We start from the raw sequence: 23,444 nt of genomic DNA, 5'->3' as shown, positions 1-23,444 counted from the left end.
ATACCATACAAAAATTTAAGATAATTGGGAAATTGATTTACTTACAATACTTATTAGAGAATAAATGTAAATATTTAATTGCATTTTAAGTAGAGTTGGAATTTACTCAGAATGTTTTTGCAAAAATTGGAAAATTTAATAAAGGTTTATTGTTATTTTTCAGCAAGCTCCTACAGTGTTGTACCTCTCCAGACTAGTATTAGTGATGTTAAAAACTGCCAGGTTCCTTCCAATACTCAAGGTGTAATTATGATGGAACCTTTCTACCAAAGCTGACAGGTAAACACAGATTTTCATTTTTCCTGTAGAATGTAGAGGAAAAATATGACAGTCTCACTGGGTATGTTGTAAGAGATTCCCCTTGAATTTGATCTTTTAGCTCTAAGGAAGTTTAAAATAACCCAAAGAATGCCTGTTATGTCATGTCTGTATAAAATGTGGGCATATGTTTTCATTCCTTGGGACTGGGAGCTAACTTTGTCCTCTGGGATCTCTCTCTTTCCTTGACATCTATGCATCAGGCTTCTGCTGATGCTAATGAAAGTTATATTGTAAATATCAAAGCAAGTATGCAAACACATTCTTTGTGTCAGCTGGCAGAGTGCCCGTGCTTCTCTGAACAAAAGATACATCCTCCTTCCAAAGGCAAAAAGATTTTCAAGAAATTTAGTTTCATTAACATCATGGTGATTCCAGAACACTGCAATATGAGATTAAGTCTTCTCCTCGGGTTTCTTTTTTCTGGACTAGTCTGTCTCCCACGGCTCCTATCAAAAACAGTGAGATGTCTTTGGTGTGCTGGCCTCCTGGAAAAGAGATTCTTTAGACCCTATGACAACCTTGGCATTCTGCTTTTCTCCCTTTTCCTCCTAAATACACTGATAAAGTTTCAAAGCATAGAAATCCTTTCAGGTGCTTGTTTATTGTGGCCGGCACTACTTTGTCAAAGTCCACATTTACATAGGCATTTTAATCTGCTGTGTGTTTGGACTTCCATCAAAACCAACAGTTCCGTCCCAACCACTTGTCTGCACTGCTTCTCTTGTGCCAGCAGGAGCATTCATGTGGCCTCAGAGGATCAGGAAACTGATTCTAGCTGAAAACTAACCCAGTCTTGTACCAGCCACACTCAGGAGGAAAAAAAAGTTCAGGTCATCTTCCTTGTTCCTTGCATCTGCAGCTCTAACTCCAAGCTGCTGGCATAGGCAGTGTGGAATTATTTGAGGATCATCAAGATGCTTTCTAAATCTGTCTTCCACACTGTCATTCACCCACAGCATATTTACCAGGTAAAGCATTGTATCAGAAATAGTGTGGCCAGCAGGACTAGGAAAGTGGTCATCTTCTCCCTGTACTCGGCACTGGTGAGGCCGCACCTCGAATCCTGTGTTCAGTTTTGGGCCCCTCACTACAAGAAAGACATTGAGGTGCTGGAGTGTGTCCAGAGAAGGGCAATGAAGCTGGTGAAGGGTCTAGAGAACAAGTCTTATGAGGAGTGGCTGAGGGAACTGGGGTTGTTTAGCCTGGAGAAGAGGAGGCTCAGGGGAGACCTTATTGCTCTTCACAACTGCCTGAAAGGAGGTTGTAGAGAGGTGGGTATCAGTCTCTTCTCCCAGGTGACAAGTGATAGGACAAGAGGAAATGGCCTCAAGTTCTGCCAGGGGAGGTTTAGATTGGATATTAGGAAAAAATTCTTCACTGAAAGGGTTATCAAGCACTGGAATGGGCTGCCCAAGGAAGTGATTGAGTCACCATCCCTGAAGGTATTTAAAAGACATGTAGATGTGGCACTGTGGGACATGGTTCAATGGTGGACTTGGCAGTGTTAGGTTTATAGTTGGGTTCAATGATCTTAAAGGTCTTTTCCAACCTCTATGATTCTATGATCTGGTTTAGTCTTAACCTGAATAATCAGTTCCGTCTTATGTCCTCTTTATTGTGAAAAACACCACATTACAAAAAGAAGAATTAATTTAGCTATCAGTAATATCAGTGTGCTTAAATCAGTACATATTTTTCACCTTTGTGTATTTAGGACTGTTTTCAGGCCTTTCACAAGTTGCATGTATTCCCATACATCATTACACAGAAGATTTAATGATGGTTGTCCCAACAGATATTTTCTAATACAATTGCTACCAACTTTGAAAGTTATTTTCAGTAAACCTGTAAGCAAGTAAGGCTGACATGTAAGCAATGATCACTAGCCAGTGCTCTAGTGCCATAAAAGTAAACATCTTCAAGTAGTCAGCTGAAAACTACAACCGATACACTGATAAAGATTGTTCAGTGATGATAATTATTTTTAAAGAAACTGATTACAGTTGCCAAAAGTCACATTCATCACTGTGAGTGTGAAAATATAATGTGCTACCAGCATGTTTCTTGAATTGGTTTCTACTCATTCATATCCTAAAAACTCAGAAGTGACTGGAATTCGAATGGGCTTTCATCTGAATAAAAGGGGTGGTTAAGTGAAAACTACTTCAATGCTGTATGCAAGGTCAAAATGAAGTAATGTCATACACAGCAGTCTTTGTAAGACAAAAACCCTAATGAGTTGGTATAATACTCATAACCTGCAACAAATACTGTAGATAGCACTTTCACTGTCAGGATTTCATTTAACACACCACTGTGTAACACTTATGGAAGGAATAGGCCATAATTTGGGTCTGTATTGTACATATAAATGGTAAGTGTAGAATTTAGGGAACAGAAGTAAAGGAAAGCTCATTTTAAAGACTGGAAATATGACTGATCGCGAACTCTTTATCATTCTTTGTGCCGAAAGTATTTGTATAGCAGCATTAAGCATCTGCTTGCCTGTTTCACACAGATGCTGTAAGTAGAATTTGACCTTTTATTCAGAAAGTGTTTGAATATTTAATGTAAAAATATTAAGTTATCAGAAAGGCTGTCTCTTTTGGGACGGCTGTTCAATTTTTATACAGCCGAAGTTGTTAAAGTACTTTGGAGCATGAACAACTTCAGAGCAGAACAAAGCAGGCAGTGCTAATGTGTAGAAACTCCAGAAGTAAATAACAGCTGTTCAAGAAGACTTCTATTAAATATGTATTAATTAATTTGAAGTGCATCACTTAAATATGTGAAGAGATTATCTTGTGTTAATTTACATTAAAACACACAGCACTTGTTAGCCTCATTATAGTATCCTAAGTATATCCTAAGCTATCACCTCATCCTACATTGAGCATTTTGTTGGGTGTTCATTACTTTCGATTTGCCCTTTTAAAATGTCAGATAGTGGCCTCCCTTTCTTGTTGGATCTCTTCTTTCTCTCAGGTTTTGCTCTGCATAGTTACTGTACTCGTGACCATTCTGTGCTGAGCAGAAAAAACTTGAAAATAGATTGTGAAAATATAACAGTAATTGCCCACAGCTCAGTTCCCTAATGTGCCCACCTGAACTTCATGTGTGGTTCTCGCTGCTAACTTATGAACCAGCAGAGAGAATGTAAGTGTCCATTTGTGTAGCAAAATGACTTTACATGAAGATTCAGTATCGCCTTTAATGCAAGAAAGATACCTAGTAAAATGGGGGTTAAATTATAAAAAGTGAAATTACAGATAAATACAACTCACTGACAATAATAGACTTTGTGGTCTAAATCAATGTATAAATCTTAACAAACCCTCATTCCATTCATAAAACAAATATTTTTATCTGGACCTAGTAAGACAAATGTTTTTTTACCTATTTCAGTGCTGAAAATACATAAGCTTGCAAGATTTACAGAGAATTTTCAGAGATTTTCTTCTGTGTGTCATTTAGGCAGCTGATCCAGCTGCTAGGCTGTTCTTTCATCCCATTATTTTGACTCTGCAGACTCCCTGATTACAAGTGGGAGTCCAGTTCTTGTTTCCTGCACCTATTCCAACAAAATCCTCAGTGGGAGGAAACTGAAGAATATAAAGGACTTGCAGGCAGGTCCTGGCAGAGCAGGAAGGGGGAAGGAAACCAAAATATTTGGCTTTAGCAAGATCTTGAAGTCTGTGACAAATTGCTACATTGCATGATTCTCTTGAGCGAAGTGAATGGGGATGTTTGCTGTAGTTTCAGGTTGTTTGCAGCTTCTTCAGTTAAGACTTTGTGAGCTCACACCTAGGTTATGTTTCCAAGATCATCTCTGCTGGTATGTGTGCTTAGGGAGACATTTTTTCTAAATGAAAGCTGAAGTTTTGCAGGATAATTATGGCAATAAGGGGTGACATCTGTAACAAAATGCAAGTTTGGAATTCACAGCTCCTTGGTTTAAGAGCAGATTTAGATGTATGTATCTTAAATACAAACAAACAAAAAAAACCCAAAAAAACCCCACAACATTAAAGGTTTGCATTACAAAAACTTCACTTACTTCCTCCACCTTCATCCTAACATCCAGTCAGTGTTTGCTGTGCTGAGGAACTTAGAAGTTGAGTTTAAGGACAGAACTGTCTGTGGCTTTTCTTGCACACTTGCAGTGCTTACCTATGTGACCTAAATGATAAATTGTTTAGAAGGGGTAGAGAATTGGCCTGAGATAGCCTTTTTGTGGGCTAACATGCCATGGTGTGTAGTAGCATTGACCCTCCCCTCCACTCTTTGGTCCCCGCTGCAGAAATACCATCAGAACTTAAAATCCTTCAGAGAGAGACAGAGCTGGATTCCTGCCTTAGAGGTGTCAGGGAAACCTACCCAATTAACTCCTTGCTTTTCTAAGAAGCAGTGCTTGTACTGGGGTTTGGAAGAAATTGTTCATGTTGAGGCATTACGGCACTTCTCTCAATATTTTTTCCCTACTCTTAACCATTGTTTGACTCTTAGTGACAAGGATTATTTGATCCTTTGAACGCTTGTTTTAGGGATAAAAAGCCTATTTCCCTTAGGGTGTCTGTTAAAGACCTGTGTTAGGACTAATAACTTCAGTCACATTGTTCTCACATGGTGACTGGTTAGGAATCTTCTATTGAAAAGTCTATACTTGGTCAATGTTAAGTTGAAAATGTTGCATAGTTTCCTGACTGCATTCATACTCCTGACTTCATCTGTCAAAAGGACTTTGACACTTAGGTCCAGGCAGACCTATTAAATACTTTCCTTGGATTATTCTGCAGCTGGGAAAGTTACTACTTGCCTATGCACTATCTCAGAGTGATGCCTTTGGGACACTGAAGTATTCCAGCCTTCATAGATGAGTTCCTTTCTCCCCTGTGCTTTGCTCACAGACAGAAAGCCATCACCTCTTCCTGTCTGCCTCTGTAGGTCTGCAGAAAATAGAGGAAACAGAGACAGTAGCTGAACTGAAAAGCCAGATGGTTTCTAGTGAGATGTTGAGAGTAATAGATGCTTTTTCACCCCAATCTTTAAATGCAGAGATAATTTTAGGGGGAAAAAAGTATTTCTGCAATGCAAATAGGAAAGCCTTTCACATGTGGCAAAAGGGTTGCAATTCACAACATAGTCTGTTTCTTTGCTTACAGTTTGAAGCTTTAGAAGTACTAAAGTTAAGGAGAGCCTAAGATGTTTCTTCTTAAACACTTAAGGATAGGAAAAGATGTGTGAGGGTAATCATCTTGATTAAAAATCTGTTGATCTTATTCACAGGTAGGTTTGTTTCAAGATGTCAAAAAGAGATTTTGCTGATTTGGGCTGAAACTAATACTCTATGTTTATCATTCCTCTTTCCTGTCACTGTCAAATTTTCATTGTTTCACAAAGTAAATTCAGTGCCAGACAGCAAGTGTTAATGTTTCGTAATTTCTTTTTCCAGAGGACGTCACTCTTCTTGAAATGAATGGGACAGAGATGCTGTTTGGTTGCGTGGAACGCTGGGTTATTGGGTGTGCCTCTGCTAATAAGACGCATTCTGCTGTAGGCATTTAATTGTTCTCGAAAACAACATTTATCCTTGTAGGAACAGAATGAGGAACAGGTGAAAATCTCAAAAAAAGGAGATGTCAATGTCAAGGGAGCAGATGGTCCATGTTCGTTAAAACAAACAAGTTAGAATTAATACCAGGTTAAGCAGAGGCAACACCCATTTTGCTTATTAAGCTTAGTTCCTGAATCCTTGTCCACCTTTGATTTCCCTTTTGTATATTAAAATGCAATTTCTACTTCTGTCTTACTGCTTGTGAAAAGGGAGGTGGAATATACACTGTAGAGTGTAGGAGCTGATGAATCAGTCGGTATTTAGGACCTTTTTATTACTTAGCGAACAACATTAAGTGTAAAAGTGTAAGTTAAGTGTACAAGAAATTTTAAATATCTAAATTTCCCAAATCTGATACGAAATTAAGTGTTCAAGTGAGTAGTTAAATTCAGAATTGTTTGACTTTGTGCTGCAGTCACTGTATTAGCTGTGCCATGCCATACCACTATGAGAATGAGGTCACAAAACAGAGGACATTGAAATCACGTTTCATACAAATGTAGGAGGAATCCCAAATTCAACAGTAAACAAGGTTGAAAAGGAAGGCAGCACAGTAAGAGCAAGAAAAGATGCTCAAGTTTCCCGCAGTTCCTGCCTCATTGTTTATTCCAGCTTCCTGCTTTTTCAGTTTGCCTCTCAAGCCTTTCTTGTGCATATACATAGATTATAGTATGCAGAAGACTAAGAATAAGCTGAAGGCAGAAACTGACTTAATGAAGACATTCTTGTGATAGAGAAAAGATTTTGTTGTCCACAGATGCGCAAAGAAAAATAGAAAAGCAGCTGCCCTTAGAAATGGAGTAAAAGTAGAGATGAGTGCCACGTCATGATGCTTTAGTCAAAATCTGATGTCTTTGAGAGGATCTGCACTGTTGTACAGGGATATAACCAAGAGGAGAAACAATAAGGTTCTGCTGGAAAAATACTGCAAGTCTCATGTCTTAGAAACTGTCCTGAATAGTGATGACTTTTTGTCAACTTTCAGCTGGAGAAGAAGGATAAAAGGAAATAGCTTTCAACTATTCTGCTATGGATGACAATATTAATAATCAGTTTCATGTAAAAAACTTCTGTTTCCTTAAGACCAAGCTATAGAGGTATAGTCGTGCGCTGTCATCTTCCAGAGGAAGATTCTGAAGGGCAGAGGTCCTCAACTCATTAGTTTCCCTATCTCCTCTGCGGGTAGTTACTTTGTCTTTTCTGAGAGCTTTTGTGGGCAGAGACAGCATAAAGGTGATAGAAGAAATTTATGTGGTAAGTGTAGTGGGTAGGTGAGATGAAGTGGAGCTGAGATACAGCAATCAAGTGAAGGCTTCCTGGGTCACCTGGCCTGCAGAATTAAGAAACTAGGGATGTAGTTAGTCAGAAACGAGTTATTAAATTTACAGATTATCTGCACTACACCCATGAAGTCGTGAGCACTGGAGTTTGGGTGAACTGGGATGGCTTATTTTATTCCTTGCACTATCTGTTTAAAGCATCAACTAAAACATTCATGAGAGCAAATACAGCTGGTGGCATTTGGGCTGTGGAAATTATAGTTTGTAATACTTTTCTAATAGTAATTTGAGAGCTTAAAGAATTATATGACTAATATTTCAATCGGGCACTTAAAACCTTCACGTTTCATGAAAGAATTTTTTTTTACACAGCCTTGATTAAATAGCCAAAAATATTATAGGATTTCTCTGAAGCACTAGCCATGGCTGCAGCAATATACCCGGTGAAATAGATCAGTGGTCCAATCTGCTTTGACAACTCCTATGTAACTAAAAATAGGAGAAATAGAAGAGAAAATTTGTAGGGCTGGTAGTGGCTTGTATTTTTCAATAATTTATCAAGATTCGAGAGCACAGATTTCCTTTGGGAAATATTAGTTCTTAGGTTTACAAAGTGCCTCAGTTGTAAATACCCATAAAAATGACAATTTGGTAGGTCGTATTTATTCTTAAGCGGGTCAAAGGACATTAGCGTATTCCTACTATATAAATCTGTCAAGTACAGATTTTCTTTATGCTCCCAAATCACAAAAGCGCCTCTTACAGTCAAGGAGAAAATGTCGCATTATTGCCAATCAAGGACAACAAGCAAGCATATCGATCTCTACCCAATAACTTTTGCCCTGCTCGCTAGGTTTTTATCACTGAAACTGGACACATCAAGGGATTGGATTTAATATATACATATAGTGCTGATTTATTACAGGAGGAGAAATACAGTCTGGCCTTACTTCTAGCTCAATATTTTAAAACTTATTTTATTCCTTGCATGGAAGCTTGCAATGGCTTTTTCTACAAAGTGTGTAACTTTCAGATATCCCTGGATGTGCGCAAATCTTCAGCTCGCATAGGTACATTGACTGCTAAATGTGTACATGCATCTTGCATTTGGTGGTCTTACAGTCTTGAGTCTTGATTTTGAGGGTTTTTGTATGTGGAATTCTGTAGCAGGGTTGCTGTTGGTTTCAGAGAGGCATAACTGAAGATAAGCTTTGGGACATTGGAGAGCATATAGGCACAAAAGGTCTGAATGCTGCTTGCCGAGCCTGGTCTGAAGATGTGTTGGCTTTCATCTCATCTGTGGAGCTGTGTATGTAAAGCCTTATGTATAAGGGCTGTTTACCAGTCACAGATACTGGAATGCAGCAGGGGGCTAGCATTGTCCTTCTTGGTGTTTCTGTGTTCTATCTCTTGTTGATGAAACTTCTTATTTTTTGATCATTTTTTTGTTGATTGCTGCAGAGAATTTGGCCTGCTCTACAAACACAGAATCTTTGAACTCTCTGTGTACAGTGGTGACCATGGCTATGTGAGAGGTATGATCAATGAATTACTTCTTGGAAGACAAGTGCATCTACAAAACTGAAGGGAACAATCTTCATTACAGAATTACAGAGCAGTGGAGGCTGGAAGGAGCATCATCTAGTCCAACCCCCCAGCTCGAATCAGGGTCAACTAGAACGTGTTGCTCAGGATCTTGTCCAGACAGGTTTTGAATATCTGCAAGGATGGAGTTTCCACAACATCTCTGGGTAACCTGTTCGGGTATTTCAGTGTTCAAGGATAAACTAGTGAGTTAAAAACACAGGCCATGTACATCAGCAGGAGCAGATACCTGCTAATGGTGTTATGATAAATGTATGAAGTGAATATCCCAGAGAGCAGCCAGCTCTCTGTTATTGTGTAATTATAAGTCCTGCCGGCTTTTTTACCTATCTGGGCAAAAGACATGAGTTTTGATTGCTCTTTGGCTTCTTAAGAGCTGGGCAACCCTTCCATAGCATAAATGGATGCATAAATAGCTGATGGATTTGCTGCTCATGTTCATAACAATGTGGAGGGAGCTGGAAAGGCCATATCCCACTCCGTGTTATTTCCTGATGGAGCGGGCAGAGGGACGTATGGTAAATTTCTCCAGATGTGTCCTTCCCCAAATAGGCATTCTGTTGAGAGGTTATATTCAAAGATTCTGTATGTTTGTCAAGATTTCCAGACGTCTAGTGTTCCCAACCTGTTCTCGGCACATGAGCAAATCCTTTCTACCGTGCATGTATAGCAAATCTGGCACTTAGTGGAAATGCCCACTGCACATGATGTGCACACTCACAGTAATCTGATGTGGCTAGGGCTCTTGTGCATGTGCCCTCCTGTGGATTTTCACAAGCACCACAAATTGGATGTGTCCCAAACATTTTGTATTTACTGTGTATGTTCAGACCATCTGTGCAACACATGTACCACAGGTCTAGTGATTCTTTAAGGGTTGGACAAAATACACACACAACACAACTCCTTGTGATGCATTTCAGTATAGGAGGAGTTCAGAGCAGGATCATGGCACACTCAGAAATCATGCTTTTCACTAGGAACCTCTAGGAAGAATTCTGCCATAGGAAGAAGCTGATTTTTGGTTCTTCAGTCTCCTGACTTGTCACATATAATTGTCCAGTAAGCCTTATCCTACCTTCAGTGTGCTTTCCTGTTGCACAAATTTAGGAAGGATCTGAGAAGGCAGTGGGTTTTGATTTTGGGCGAGGGAAGGGTGTCTTGACTGGAACATATTTTCTTCACCAATGTGAATTCAAGCCAGAAGAGGAGATAAAGAGGGTGAACAACTTGGAGTTGAGAGGAAAATATGACCCAGGGTCCACATTATCCATTTCCAGTGTCAGATGGAAAAGTTGAGCTTTGCCAGCTGCCTTCAGATCACCTCTCAGAATCAGGCCCAGAATGAGAATGTTACAACTACTTCCCTGCAATTCTCGCCTTTCCAGGTAAATACAGAAAGCTGAGAGCAATAATGAATCATGACTTCCTTCCATCCAAAGAGCCTTGGGCTTTTTGCCCCTCCAAACATTTAACTTACTTGCAGGGCTGACAGAAAAGCAGTAGATTTTTTTTTTTTTTTTTCCAAATATCCATTTGCCTTTCCATTTATCTACTTTGATCTAAAATATAGAACCTGATGGATGCCCTAGGTAAATCAAACATTTTCTGTCTGCCAAAACGGTTTTGCAAATGCTTATTTCATGCCATTACCATTTTTCTGTTTCTAGCAGTAAATCAAAAAGTATCAGCCATTCATCCACTTTAAAAGTAATGCCTTTCCTTTGCATAATTACACATACCCAGTGGAGATCTGTATGCACAGTAAATCTATTCCTTTAAAAGGTTTTGCCTTAAGTACCACAGTGACATAAATTGGTGTAGCACAAATTTATTTATTTAAAAGGTTTATTCTTTTAACTGATTGGGTAACTGTTATACTTCTATTGTTTGATTTGGGTGGGGAGGGCTTTTATTAATGTATTGGATTTAATTCTGCAGCAGATTTTTATGTAGAAAGGTCTTGCTCCTTACAGGATTTGTAGCAATTGATGTGTGTGTGTAATTTATTCTCATTACTGGTTTATTCTTAACTGGTGTTCAGGGGGTCTTCACTATATCTCCAGTAGATCCTTGAGAATTAAGTAGTTTAACAAATGTAATGAGCAAATCTGAAAGAATCACACGTAGAGAAGTGTATGTATTTGGACATTACCTCTCCAAATTTGCAAATAACAGAAGTATGGTATTAAAAATGAGTGAAAAATTGCCAAAAATAAATGTCTTCAGTAATAAGTACCCCAGACAGTATTTTGGCAAAGAAAATATTTAAAAAAATTGGTCTTTTCATCATTCTTATGTAAACTTGCTCATCTTTGTAAGTCATGCTTGTAGCTCTCAAGGGTGTCAAACCTAAAGCAGACAAGCCCAGCTTGTGGAAGCCTGGGAGTGAAATGATGAATTTTTTAGCAGATCCAAGTTTATTTTTAGGCTTTATAGAATTATCTTTCATTTCCCTGTGAGTGAAATTGTAGGAAGTGTCTTTAAAAAAATTAAATTAAAAACTTTACCAGAATAGCAAAAAGTAGCAAAACACCGGAACCTAACTACAGTTGAGCACGTAAACATATCCCGATTGCATTTGAAATTGTGGCTACAGTATAACCCTGCAAATATTTACATAAATGTTCAGTTTAATGCATGTGAGAATTCTTGAGACGTGCACCAAGTCTGAGGATACACCAGATTGCAAGTTAGGTTATGACATGAGTGATGTCATGGAGAACTAAACAAAATTTCTAGTGTGAATGTATTTTCTGTGGATATATTTTCCATGGTACTGGATGTGAAAGTGAAATTCAAGGTGGCCGTATTTTGTCAGGTTATGCAATAAAAACATGCAGAAACATTTTGGGGATAGGATGGTTCATAAGAAGGTTTTGGGTCTTGAATCTTACTTGGTTAATGAAGGTAATTTCATTAACACAACCAAAATACTCAACCCTGTGATTTCACACTATCCATTTCAAAATGTTATCTTTTTTTGCTGGTATTACAGAGCTGTCGACACTCTTTCCTACAGTTGGAAAGGAAAAACTGCTTTAATATCCAAGGCAAACCTGGGAAAAATACCATGGGCCTGGGATGAGAAGATGCATATGATAATTACAGATCTAGCAAGGGCTGTATATTGGAGGGAGAAAGTTCATTACATGCAGCTCCACCTCCCATGTCCATTAAGGTCACTCTTTTGAGATTTCATCTAAAGTGGCTCTGGCTTTTTGGGGTCTTTTTCTAATACATTAAGTAGATCAGAGTTGCCAACTGTCCTTTTTGGTCAGAATTTATGGTGGTGGTTGCAACCATACAGCTTCACAACGGTATTGGGGAACAGTAACAAATGCTGTGCAGAGGGGCTTTGGGAGTCAAGGGAAATACCCCATTCAAACATTAGGGAGCAGGTTCGGTACTGGTGTGTTGATTTGAGTTGATTTACATACTCTGAAAGTCTTACTCTGATTCTTGTTTTATATCAGTTCTATCCATTCCATTTCAGACTAATACTGATCTGTGACAGTAAATAGCAATCTTTCTGTAGTATTTAGGTTGATGCATAAAGATATACAGTATAGTCCAACTGTTTCAGCCAACCTGAGTAACATTTACAGAGATGTATGCCCTGAGTAGGAAGAAAAAGGACTCTTAACTGGTTTGTAATGGTTCTTGATAATTTTAAGGGCAGGATTGTATGACGTAGTTGCCTGTGGTAGAGACTGGATTAGTAAATGACAAAGATGCCTCTTTGAATCCCCTGTCCTAGAATGTGCTCATGGGAGCTGCTGACTGGGAATGCTGGAGACTGCAGCCTTCCCCACTGAAACAGCCTTCCCTCTGTTCTGCAGTTGGGAACCAGAGCAGCCACCTTAAAGGGTGAGAGAGTACCTCAGCTCCCAAACTGGCTTAATCTTTGTCTTCCCATGCTGTTTGCATCGATGCTAATCAATGTTAATTATGGTAGTGGGGCTTGTGATGTACTCATTATAAGAGCCATCCTATTTTTCTGCACTTGTACAGTCTGTAACACAATAGAGCACTGATTGGGGTTCCCTAGATGCTACAAATAGTAAGACAAATTGTTATAATAATGAATATGTGGTTCATGGCGTAAGACTACCAAACTCAGTTCATACAGCCTGCTGAAGCATCACTTGATAATTCTCTTTGCTGTTACCACTAACTATGGCATACTGGATATGTCTTGACAGTTGGGGCCTCAGGGCAGTAAACCATTTAAGCTTTTGTTCGTGTTTAAATAGGTGCTTGTTTTTAAATTTGCATTTGAGTCTGTGGTTGTCAGTGTAAATAATATATGCTTGAAATTAAGCCTGTGCTTAAAAACTCTTCTGATTCAGCATCCTTATTGTACAGGGTTCGTTATCCCACCACCACTGCGATGCCTATACTGGGAGTTGACGGGCACTGAAGGACGGTGTGCCAGGGTATATGTTTCTTTCCTAGGCTGAAGGTTATAGGTGCAAGAGTGGGAAGATGCTTCTGCCCAAGAGCTGAGCAGGTTGGGTGTAGGTTGTGGCAAGGGTTCCCACCTCCTGCAGGGGCTGGAAGTGGGTGGAAACCCAGAGCATGGAGCTGATGCTTTCCTTGCTGTAGAGGCTGCAGTCCTCTTCCCACTGTGACAGTGCTGGACACCCTTGTACTAAGAGCTGATACCTGACAGGTGCAGTCTCCTGTGATGAATTTGGTTCAGTGCTACTGTTATCATCACTGGGAATTTCAGCACCATTGTTTATATGCATTAATTGGTATAAATAATTACTATTTGGCCCCTGACTCTGCATCCCCAGGCCTTACCCTTGTGAGTTCCAGTAACTTAAATAGTCCCGTAATTTTTTTTTTTTCCAAATAAAGTGTCCCACAAAGAGTCCCTTATTGCTTGTTACCTGTTTTGTTATGGATCTTGGTTCTAGTCTCATTTTTTCAATTCCCACCAGACTGCATGCCTGGATTTTAGTTATCTATATGCAGTTTAGGCATGTGATTATCTGCCTGACTCTAGTTAGTTCTCTGTTGTGTATCACACTGTATTTACTAAGCCTGTGTAACAAAAATGTTTTAAATCGTTAACGTGTTATTAGCTCTCTTGAGTGTGTATGTTGTTTTAAAAGGAATTTGAGCCAGTGTTGAGTTGCTTCTATGTTTGTAATTAATTTAAAGTATTTAGTATAGCAGCTAGATTTTTCCCTGTTAACTGTGCTTTACTGAAATCTCATGATCTACAGCACACCCTAGTGATATCTGGAAATCATGAAGTTAGACCCAGTCAATTTTCCTTCCTTTTTGATGAAGCAAAGTCTTTAGGACTCCACTAAGCAAAGTCCAGGAAACTAAATGCCTTCGTGTCCTAGATGGGAAGTGGGTTGAATCCCTTGGTTTATAAAACAAAAAGCAGCCTTAGAAATTCAGACTACAGGATATTCTTTTGTGAAAAGAACATCTGTATAATGAGTTTATCCGGTTTGCAATCTTAATGTTGGGTGTATTTTACAACAGACCATGGGGAAAAGCAGCCCAGGGTTGTGTGAGAAGAGAGGAGAGTATTTGTTGGGTTCCCTTTCAGACCAGAGAGAGCAACCAGCTGTAAATAAAGCATTGTGGAGGAAACCTGCAGGCAGTCTTTACAGGTCAGAAGCCCGAATGATCATTTACTGTCTTATGGCCAGAACATTAAAATTTATGCTAGATATTCAGTTCCTCCTTTCGCAGATGGTTAGGTCACTTGGTTTTTCAGGTGATGGTACCAATATTTAGTTTTCAGTGGCCAGCGGGCCCCATATGATCCTCCAGATGTGCACCTACCTAACTTTTTAGGCTACCTTTTTTTGTATTTCTGTATTTCAGTCATTTGATTTCTTTATAATTGTCTGAATGCACAGAATGACAAGGGTTCTGAACTGGATGCTGTTGACCCCCGGGTGGGGTAAGAGGAGAAAGCAGGTTTGAGAAGGACTCTGAGAAAGAAGTGTAATTAAATAGTAAAGAAGGCAAATATTTATCAGAGGTGAAATCAATTTGGTGATGTGTGGATAACACTGAACGGAAGTGAAACTAGTATGAGCATCAGAGAAGAGTATAAGCCTTATAAGTTATGGTGGTTGAAGTTAACCCTCATATGAGTTCTCAAAGCGAAACAGAATTCATCAGAGAAACGCGAGTTAAGTGTTCTAACCTCCCAGCATGTGAAAGCTGTACTGAGTATCCGCTGCAGATGCTGTCAAGCACTCGGGCGGCTTGTGCAAGTTCAGTATGCCTGTAGAGTTGTTGTTGTTAGCTGTGTGTGCTTAAGCTGCAGACAACTAAGCTATCCCAGAAAAAGCAGGTTTGGCCAGCAGACAAGCAGTCCTGAGGCTGTTGTTACTTTCATGAAGGGCCATGAAACCCTGACAAGTGCAAGGCAGCCTATACCAGTACCCTTGACCAGCTTGCAGCTCCAGCTTGGCGCAACTGAAGATCTGATCCTGTATCTCTGTTACATGTACAGAGCATTACTTATCGATGTAAGGCAAAGCTAAAGGTGGGGTCCTGCTTTCTGGCTCACTCACACAGGAGAAATCTAGTATTTTGGGGAGAGACAAGTTTCCTCTCAGACCTCTGCATTTCACTCTTGTCAGGTAATCCAGACAATAATGGAAATGAGCATTTTGTTTTATGTAAGTAAAAACAAAAAGTTTGCAATAATTTATGGTATTTATTTAAATGACATGCAAATTACTTTGTGAAACTTAGGGGGGAAAGTAGCACAACTGAAACAGCACAATTGTTTCCAAGAACATTCATTTCAAATCCACATACAATATTTCATTCATGCTTAATTATTTCCCCAATGCCAGTCTAAGCATTACTTGTTTCCTTTGTCTTTTTGCTTTTGCATGCAGTGTGATTAGCAAAACTGCCTGTGCTCTACCAACTTCTGCACATATGGGGTTTAGCCTCATTGTTTAAGGGGTGGAGCAACAAGCAATATGAACACTCATGCTGCCAAATTTGGCACACGTGAGCCCTCCAAAGTATACAGATATCACCCGTTTCATTTAAATCCCTGTCCATATTATGCGTTGCTACCATAATGGCAACTCCATTGTCTGGGTGTATTATTTGAAGCAGCTTTTCTCCCTTTGTTTGTGCACTGTAATCCTTGAGGTTTCTGTAGTCATCGTGAGCAGCTTACTTGAAAGGAATCACTTAGCTCTCACAGATCACTCTCTCTGAACCTGCTGGCAAAGGAACGGGCCATGACTAAAGCATGAGACCTGTGATCTTTCTGAAGAAAATCTCTTCAGTAGAGTTTATAATTTGTTGCTTTCATGGGGCTCTGTTCTCAGGGTTTGGACTCAGTGTTATCTTTCGTCCCCCATGGATTTTTCCACAAGGCATGATGGGAATGTAGGCTGAAAAAAAGAGTAATAATGCTGGCTGTGGATGTGTACCCTAACAACAATTTACATACGCTTCAAATACTGGCAAAGGGAGACATCTACTGTTTGACAGAAATTAAGGACAGTTGTTTATTCTAATTGCAGCAAAATCTTAGCCTTTTATTATTCCGTAGTATAGAGATTGGCACATCCTGCTGTGAGTCTTTTCAACAGACTTTTGAGAACTTAATGCTTGTCTACTTAGGGCAGAATGAAAGATCCCCTGGAACTTACCATAGAGAAGGGGCTGCCCAGTTTTTTCCCTTTATAGCATTCAGTCATCTGCTTGGTCAATGCTCTCTGCTCCAGTGGCCCTTGTCTCTCATGGTTGTGTATATGCATGCTGTTGCAGGTAAAGGCATTTGGTATTAGCTGTTCTTTATGCCCGTTACCGGTTTTGAATGCACATCATTTTACTCCTGAGACAGTAATTTATGACATTAAGGCAGTGGTTCCAAAACTGAGGTCTGCAGAAAGCCAGCAAAGGGCCTTTTTGTAGTTTGCAAAGAGTTCCCAGTTCTTTTTGTTTCCAAAGTCTAGATCACATTATAGGATAACTATAAATATGGTCTAAACACTGCTCTTCATTTAGCTTAGCAGTAGCTCTTTAGACAACCCTGTTGTAGCCACATAAGCATTATGTGTGATCCCAAATGGTGACACCCTTGTGATTCCAAGTGAAGCAGAGAGGTGACCCAGGAGGCAGTATTAAAATATAACACACTGAACTGTGTATATCTGAAAATCCCACTGTAACACATTTGAGTATTTGCAGTGACTTCTGGAAGCTTTGAACCTGGTCCATCATTGTAGAGAGTGATTCAAATTCACCTTTCCATCATCTTGCCTCCAACCTATCACATGAGAAAAGAAAATCAAGCATACAATCTGTACAAGCTGGCCTCTTCCCTTCTACCCTACTACGGAGCTGGCTGCGAGCTCCCTTCTTGTCTGACACATTATCAGAACTCAGACCCAAGAAGGCTGGAGAAAATTATTCTATGTTCCCAGAAGAACAGGAAACTTAGTCTAACAGCTTTGTAAAATTTGGGCTCTCATTCAGCACCCATGAAGTCAGTGTAAGATTGGAAGTGAAGTCAGCCAAAGACCCTTGACTCTGATGGGACTTAGGTCAGCTTGTTTGTGCTTACTCTTTGTGTCTCCAAAGTGTACTGTATGTTTGGGGCCAGAATTATATGTAGCTGAACATTCACTATTCTCAGACTTCACAAACACCAGGTTATGGTACAGATTTGTCACATCACTGAATAGTATCAAGCATGGAAATCTATCACTGATGTTATTCCAGACACCTTCAAATGTCATCTGTCCATCCTTGTTACTAGAATGCTTTATTCCTTGACTGAATTTACAATACACATTTTAGATCTGATTTTGAACTTCATCTACTTTATGTATGTCCTTTAATTTTAACTTTGCAGGTATTTTGTGTAGCTATTTATAAACCAGGATTTTAGTTCCACTTCAGTGTTCATACATGCTATAACAGAAACACGTAAACTAATTTCAGGACACTGACTTTTACGTTCAGATTTGCTGTAGCTTTTTTCTGAAAAGGTCACAAAATGGCTACTCTGTACTAGTAAACACAATTACTGAATTAGGCTGCTGAAAAAGTAATAAAACAGCATAAAATATTACTATAATAAGAGTCTAAAAGAGCAGAAGATAGGTATACCCTTTGCAGTTAAGAATATGCCCTAAATATCTTTAACAAGATGTGCTTTATTCCAAAGCACCAGCCTATATTTTTGGATCATCTTTCAAGACTGAGATGATACAAGGCAATTAATAGTGTTTTGTGACCTTCTGTGGCAGTAGTCCATCTTTTTGGCATTGAAACCGATTTTGCCCAACATGATATTTTATCACCTGAGAGTGTGCGGGGAGACCAAAGAAGCACCTTTCACAGCAGCGATGGAATGATTTAATTCAGTCACACTGTTCTTCAAATTCACCATTTCCTACGAGCTGATGAGGCAAACCTCTTCTTTGCTTAATGTCACATAAGGTACATTGAAAGGCTGTGAAGAAACAGATGTTCTATATCTTCACTTCATATGCAAAAACCTGTTATATCCTTTATTTGCATTCAATTAGAAGTCAGACCCTGATGAATATCTAATGTAGGAAATGGGGAAAAGATTTGCCATCAAGCATATGCTTTGCTTGTAGTGGATCTCTGTAACATGCTATTGTGTTGTCCAGTAGTGATTCGGTCATTTTTACTATGTTATTTACACCTGCATGCACAGAGGTGAAGAGTGTTAATAGGTGAAAATCGGAGTTAGGTTCCTGGTTTTAGAAACGTTACCTTTTCTCATTGCACAGAGTTCTGGAGAAAGCGCCATTCCTTTTAAACAGCCATTCTGCAGTTGCAAAATTTCCCTTACTAAGTGGCTCCGTTTAAGGACTTAAATGCTATACCATTACTCTTATATTAATTTTCTCTTTCAATATAGGTTGTGCCTTGTTTGATCTTGTGAAGGTCACCATTTTCTTGGTAATTCAGAGTATAATATCAGAACTCAGAAGTTACAAAACTATATTGTTGTCAAGAAGGGAAGGTTCGAATTATAAATATAATATGAAGCAGAAGTGGCAGACTCTTTCAGAACAGATGCTGTTATTCCTGTGACCGTGTAAGAGGATGCATACCAGGGTTTTTTAGCATCCAGGGAGAGATGTAGGTTGTCTAGAGCCCTAGACATTAGACAGGGATAAGCAAAGGAGCTTTTCTTCACTGCAGCATAGGGTTTCCCAGACTCCTGGGGGAACCGATAGAAATCTCTTACCCTCCTGAACTTAGATATGATTAGAAACCTGCTTTGTTACATCTTCCATCCCCTTTCTTCTCTGTGGACCACTCCCATCACATGGTCTGGGGAACACATGACATTTCTTCCTTTTTCCTCTTTTGTCCTTGCTTTGATGTAACATTGTAAATGAAACCATCCTCACCAGTATCCAAGTGAACACATTGACACGAAAGGGAAATCTCAAGAGTATTCTTAGGTGCTTTGCAAACTTAGGCAAATTGATCTATATTACTTGCACATGCCTCAAGTTTTGAATGTTTTTTCCTGCCATTGTGATAGGAAGAAATTTAAAGATTTTAAGAAAAAGAAAAAATGCAACTTGATGAGATGATGAAACTAAGTCTGTCACATACAGTTGCCTAATCCTCGTGTTTTCTCCAGGAATCTCTGGCACAGATGAAAATTTAGAGAAACAGCTTTTTCCTGTCCAACAAGATTAAGTGCCATGTCTTAAAAAAATCTGTCAGGGTTTCCTGCGAAGGTAATAGGTATTGCAGATAATTGCATCAGGTATTTCTGGACAGTTCCTCCAGACTGAGCCTGCTCCTGATGGACATTTTCTCGTGACCCCGTAAGGAGCAGGCTGAAAGCCAGTGTGAATCATTCTGTTGGTAGCAACAGCCCATCTCCAGCTGAAATCTTTCGTGGCGCCCCTTGGCCTATCTCCTAGTATGTCAAAAGCTGTGGAAATATGCAGTGAACCCAGCACGCTGAGGACATGCTGAACTGCCTTGTGGTTATTTTGGCTTCTGCTGTATCTTAGGGAAGGAATTGACAGAAATCTGCCAAGTGGCTCACAAAACCGGAATGCCAGTGCACCATTGCTGTGGCTGATTTCTGATGCTTGCTTTTGAGAGGTGGCTTGAGGATTTTTGGGGGTGAAAGGGAATTTTTCTTCCCTCGTGATTTCTAGAAGTATAGAGTTCCTAGTAACCTGAAGGGGGAAAAAGATGAAAAACATCCTGATAAAGGAAATTAGATAGTGAATCAATGCTGATAAAGGGGACAAAAGGAACTACGATATAGGAATAACAATAATATCTAGTACTTATAAGAGCCCAGCATACTGCAGTGAATACAGTGAGATCCAGCAGGATCACCTTGAACTGCTCTCACTCCACTCCTAGAATGTACCAAGCAGTGAACGTTTATCTCGGGCACTAATGATTTGTTAAGAAGGGATGCTGAAATGCAGATAAATACACACTAGAATTACGGTGACAGATCCAGCCAGAGTACACAATCCTGTACAAGAGAACACAGGCAGCAGAGCTGTCCCTTCTCGCATTTAGGGTGACTTTTTCCCGAGCGGCGAGCTCCCCTGCGAGGGCGAGGTGTGGGTAGCCACCAGATGGAGCCCGCCGGGTAGCAAACCTGGTCAGGAGAAAATCCATCGCTGGTCTTGCTGCTTCAGTAAGACCGAAAATAGGACTTCTGTGCTGTTATTTAGCCCAAACTCACAGAATGTTTGGTGGAATGTGCGGTGTGCTGATTCATGTGTATTGGTTAAGGCTCACCAAGGAGAATAACGGGCAAGCCATCAGATGCTGGCTGGTAACTACGTACAGAATCAAATCTTAATCCAGCTGATTGCAATAACCAGATTGCCACTGACTTCAACAGAGTCGAATTTCTCCAAGAGTCTGGTACGATTTACAGCAGCGCATCCGTCTTTAAAGGATACACTCTGCACTGTTGTCTCACATTTTCATTTTAGTAACTTCTACCATGGAAAAAAAGATAGACCTAATAAATACCTGCTGATGTAGCCCTAATAACCTGTATTTATTTTTAACCGGAGTAATGAAGTAATGATTCAGTTTGGGATAGAGTGATAAAAATTCTCTCCTTCAGTGGTTGGCAGACTTAATTGCTTTTAATTTTCTTCCTTTGAAAGCTGCTTACAGCTGGAATTCGGGGTGTTACTTTTTAAAATGTACATGGCATTTTGATTCTTTGCTCATTTTAGGAATTACATTTGCTTTTTACATCCAAATCATAAAAATCAAGAGCACCAGTAGACCTGTAACATTTTGAGTTGTTACACAGAGAGTTATTTTATGTGATCGTATAAAGCATGGGGAGGTTAAGAAGTCCCCAGTGCAGCCACAGGAAAGGGACAAAAATTGTGAGTTATAGTCCTCCTTTTCCTCATCCTGCTTTTTCATCTTCTCAACAAGGAACCGAGGGGAGATGGTTTACCTTAAATCAGAAATGAAATCATAATAGAGGCTTAGTTGACAAAACCAAAACCCACTGTTAATAATCCATTCTTGGGAAACGGCAGCGTTTTTAACATTAGGCAGTAACTTTTCAAAGATTGTACTGGTGTTAAGAAACAGTGTGATATTTTAGGAGCCATATGTGACACAGCTGTTTAACACTGCTTCAGTGCAAAGCTTGTTTGATTGCATATGGTGCTGTATCGGACTAGCACGCTGCACTTTACCGAGCTGATGACTGAAATAAACCTGGATGTAAAGTATGCAAAAATATTCTTAGACGGTATTCTCAGATTAGGGCCAGGGATGTCCTAATAGCATTCTGCGGTAAGCACTCCCTTCCTTCCTCCCCCTGTAATAGCTCAGCTGGGATCAGGGGGTGCGTTTCCAGAACAGCGTACCTGAAAACGCTGTGACATTTTGTAACATCCTTCACAAGGGCTGTGTCCGCGCACAGGAGCGGCGGATGCTCCGCGGGGCGTGTTGTGCTGTTGCAAAATGAGCACCAAGCTCCCGGAGAGCGGTTACACCGCGCCCTGCCTCCGGCCTGGGCCTGGCCGGTGAGCGAGCACCGCGGCTCGGGGCGCACCGCCCGCCGCGGGGTCCGGGCCGGGTTTGCGCTCGGTGCCGCCGCGGGGGCAGGCGGGAGGAGGAGGCGGCACACCAACACCTATTGCCTAACGCCGCTCCGGGCGACGCGTTCTCCCCATGGAGCAAGCGCGGGAGCTGCTGTAGAGGCCGGCTGTAGCGGAGGGAGCCGGGCCCGCTCCCCGGGGCCTGCCGCCGCCCCGCTCCCAGGGCGCCCCGGCGGGCGCGGAGGTGAGGGCGGGCTCGGCGCTCCGCCGCGGGGCCGCCGCCGAGGCCGGCAGGGCGCCGCGGGCCCTGGGGCGGGCAGGGCAGGGGGCTGGGCTGCGCGGGGGTCGCCCCGCCGGGCCGCGCTCCTCCCCCGGCGCCGGCGCCGCAGCAGCCGTTGCCTGTCCGGCCTCCGGCGAGCCGGGCGCTGCGCGCACTGCCGGCTGAGGTAGGCGGCCTGGAAGCGGGAGAGGGAGGGAGGGAGGGAGGGAGGGGAGGGCCGGGTCGGCGCCGGCTCTGCCTGAGGGGGCCGGCAGCCGCGGCGGTGCGTGCCCCTGGCCGGGCGGGTCCCGCTGTCCCCTCCGCTTCCCCGGGAGCTTCCCCGGCCCGGCCCGGCCCGGTGTCAGCGGGGTTTGCTTTTGCAGCGGCCGGGAAGATTCCAGAAGGGGCCGGCTGCGGCAGCCGGGCGCTGCGGGGAGCGGGGCTGGGCGGCCGCGGCCCGCAGCCCGGCGGGTGCCGGGGCCGCCCCGGGAGGGCGGCATGGGGCGGCAGGGGCGCGGGGGAGCCCGGCGGGGCCCCTGGGGCAGGCCGTGCCCTGGCCGCCTCCCGGCGAGCCACCCGCCGCTCCGGCCTCTGGGGCCGCCCCTGGACCTGGGGGCGTTGTGTGGTTACGGCCGGACGAGCCTTAAAATTTACCTTCGGATCGGATTGGGTTAACTAATTTCTCTTTTCCCCAAGTTACGCTGCGGCTGTATCATCTTCTCAGCAATACTAAACCTGAAATTGGCGTTGTAGGAAAATAAAAAGAAACGTATCTGAAGTGTAATTAAATTTCGGCTGTTTGAAAGAGTTTATGATTACATTTTATGCTTAGTCTATTTTAGTCATAAAGATTTTAATAAATTTTAAAACATTGAGAACATGTTGATTAATTTTAATGAGCTGAAGTTTATGTTTTTGTAGTGAGTCGGGGAAAGCATCTTTAATTTTCAGGCTTAGTTCAGATTTTGAAGATACCACTGCAGTGTTCTGAGCCAAGCATCTCTACAGGGGAATAAGATCTGCTATTTATGTGTTTTCTAAGTCTCAGCTCTTTTTTCTTTATTAACTGGAAAGTCTTGATTGTTTTGGCTTCAGTTTCAGCTGGCTGATGCAAGCGACCTGTAACTCTTTATTTTTCGAATACTGCCTTCAAAATGGAGAAGCTGGCTAGGAAATTTTAAAAAATCCACCCTAAATTTATAAACTAAAAAGACATTGAGTAGATCTAAAAAAATTTAAGGGCTGAAGGAGTTATGGCCAGTCTTTCATAGATACTTTGTAATTTATCAGTCCAGGTA

General features: G+C 41.3%; 1 protein-coding gene across 3 annotated transcripts in view; it reads left to right on the top strand.

Moving 5' to 3' along the window:
* Positions 1-248: 248 nt before the first annotated feature.
* The window catches only part of C15H19orf12 (chromosome 15 C19orf12 homolog), a 31,801-nt gene continuing 8,605 nt past the window's right edge, over positions 249-23,444 (top strand). Inside the window, exon 1 of one of the 3 annotated variants that reach the window (XM_059824773.1) lies at positions 249-279. The gene's annotated coding sequence lies outside the window, so the exon portion shown is untranslated. Of the gene's footprint in view, positions 280-22,095; positions 22,132-22,294; positions 22,334-23,444 lie in introns of those variants that run through there. The other 2 variants (XM_059824772.1, XM_059824771.1) reach the window with 2 other exon arrangements.

This window comes from Gavia stellata, chromosome 15 (genome assembly GCF_030936135.1).
Source record: "Gavia stellata isolate bGavSte3 chromosome 15, bGavSte3.hap2, whole genome shotgun sequence".
Taxonomy (NCBI): Eukaryota; Metazoa; Chordata; class Aves; order Gaviiformes; family Gaviidae; genus Gavia; species Gavia stellata.
Note: the sequence above shows the minus strand (reverse complement) of the source record. Positions and strands in the feature narration are given on the sequence as shown.